The following is a 2,761-nucleotide window of genomic DNA, read 5'->3' as shown; positions in this document are numbered from 1 at the left end:
AGAATCATCCCTGCTTCCTCCTTCCTCGCTTTTACAGGGAAAAGATGTTGGCAGGCAACTAGAGTCCTCCGAGTCTGTTGATTTTCTTCGAGCACAGGTTCTCTCCATTGGACCAGATTCCTTTTTTTATTATTACAATTAATTATCTGGCACCTTCAGCTTTCTTTATTCAGTGCAAAGTGACTGTAAATGCTACCCAATCATAAAAGGAAACAGCATGCCCTCATTTGGCAATGGAGTAAACACCCAGCTGTGGAATCTTTAAATCCCCTTATTTCTTTTATTCTACAGAGCTCTGCATTCAAAGGTCTGGAAGCAGTTTTACCACAGGTTACAAGCCTCTCCTTGCCTGCAGTTTCTCAACGATTTTCTCCTATCTGCCACACCTTTGCCATCATAGCAGATTTCTGACCTCATTTGCCTGATCCAGTATCAGAACGTGATCCCTGGAAAAAGCTTTTTCTCATGCACCTGAGGAATATATTACCATTTCCCTTGTATACTCATGAGAACTAAACTAAAAGAAAGCTGGCGTACGAATGCCTGTAAATACAGGAGAAATAGATCAGCAATGAAAGCTACTTTATCATCCCTGGCACCTGTTTCTACACCTTGCACAAGCTCCCTAGCTCATACACAGCGTGCACATATGGTTTAGCACTGTCGTGTGCTATTTCAGTTGTGGTAGCACTAAAAGCCTGTTCACTCTTACGCTCAGTGCTGGACACATCTGCAAGGGACAATCTCTTCCTCTGCTAAAGCTTCACAGGAGGCAACTAGGGGAATGCAGTCATGTTATGCACAGGTTGTACCAGATAGCCAAGCTGATTGCTTTCAAAAAGATGTGTTTGCAACAAGGGATCTGTAGTTTTGTACAGGGTAAGGAGCCTAGTGGGAGTTTTGAGCCTATCAAAGGATCTTAGCATATCCAGAAAATTCATTTTCTGATGAACTTGTGCTCTTAAGAGTCATGGAAATACCACTGCCTGCTTTATGGTGTAAAAAGTGCAGGGATTAAACAGACCAAGATGAACCACCTCCCTCCCAGACCTGAGAAGCAAGACCCTGGATTTACCTAAAAGCATCACTGAACAGGTTTGCAGGCCCAATAATCCCTAACTGGCAAAGCCAACAGCCAGCTTGCCAGGATCTGCAAAGGGGCAGAGCTGTTGTCATAGCACAGACAAGTCCCTCAAGCAAACAGGGACAAACTCACCCCGAGCACACTGGTGAGGAGTCAGTGCCACAGCCACTGTGTGCTTTTATAGAGACAGGAGCTGAGAAACTACAAACTGAATGCACAAAAAAAAATGGCTCCAGGAAAAAAGTTTGAGGAATTACAAGCAAATTCTAGAGACCTCAAGAAAGAGCCCTCTGGGAAGGCACCTGGTTTAAGCAGGGATTATTAACCTTTGCTCTCCAGGCAAAACTGGTTCAGCCTGCACCAAGGGTGATGCAGAACAGCTCAAGTTGCTGGGCAGCATCATGCACACTTGGTGAGTACCCTTTAACAGCACATTGGAAAGGGATGCCAGGCTGGCAGCATACAGCTCTGAGGCTCTGGCCAGGGTTTGCACATTGCTGGCTGGAGCAGAATACAAATTTGGGTTTGGATGATGTTCCTATACAAGCTGCTACAGTAAGATGTGCTCCTTGTCAATCGCTGTACAGCCTCAAACTGCCATAGTGGCAGGTTGGAGATGGTTCATTTTCAGTCTTACTCTTTCACTCAGTCCCTGCAGAAAGGGCTGCATTTGATTCATCTTCTCCTGATCCAGAGTGTTCACTCTGGAGTGTAATAACAGTCATCTCAATGTTAATGTTCAGTGGTTCACCACAAGAAGCACTAGAGTACGATTTCAGCACTCCCAACAAGACTTGCAAACACCTACAACACCCTTCCCATGGAAAATAACCTGTCCCAAAGCACCCACACCATGCCTCAGCGTTCCAGAGGACCCTGCTCCAGCTGCCCCTAGCAGGAACTCACAGATCCAGGCTGCCAGGCTCTCACCCCTTCCCTCCTCCACCGCCTCCCTTTCAAGCAGCAATAAGGTTTCAAGACACACACATCCTGCAGTGACTTCACCATGGAGATGGGAGGGTAAAGACAAAGGGGTGAGGGGAGGTCAGTTAATCCCACAGACACCACCAGGCTGGGACACACACGGGCTGGGGAAGAGTTCATTTAAAAACTAAATGAAAATGACGTTATTGAGCTCAAGTTCTCTTTTCTGTGCTACAAACCCCAGGCTCTGCTCCCCCTTCTTCATTCCCCTTATCCTCCCCCTACAAAATGCCTTGTGTCTTGATTATTCCCAGGCAGGAGCAGCAGTGTGATTGTGCTCGGGGAAATTTCCATTAGTTTTCTAGGAAGATGCACAAATTAGAAATGAAATAACTCAAAGGAAAGTTAAGACTAGATGCAGAGTCTCCCCAGCAGACACCATGGCTGGGCATCCCAGCCAAAGGAGAGATTAGCCAAACAAGTGACTTCAAGTCCATATGTATTGAGTCAGGATCCCAATTTCCAGCAAGGCAAGATAGAGACTTGTGTGAATTCAGCTCTGGCAAAGCCTCATGGCTGTGAGTTCCTTTTCAACTGTGACACTTGCTTGTGCAGTGGGATTCAAATCCTGCCAAGTGGGGCCACAACCACTCCAGGTGCTTGTGGCCGCATTCTGTTACAAATTCATATTTTCAGGGACTTTAGCTAGTAGGAAAGGTCTTACACTTCTCCTTTAACTTCACTCTTCCACAG

The sequence above is a fragment of the Nestor notabilis genome, unplaced genomic scaffold (genome assembly GCF_000696875.1).
Source record: "Nestor notabilis isolate BGI_N333 unplaced genomic scaffold, ASM69687v1 scaffold12968, whole genome shotgun sequence".
Taxonomy (NCBI): domain Eukaryota; kingdom Metazoa; phylum Chordata; class Aves; order Psittaciformes; family Psittacidae; genus Nestor; species Nestor notabilis.
The sequence above is the reverse complement of the archived record's forward strand: the minus strand, read 5'-3'. Positions refer to the sequence as shown.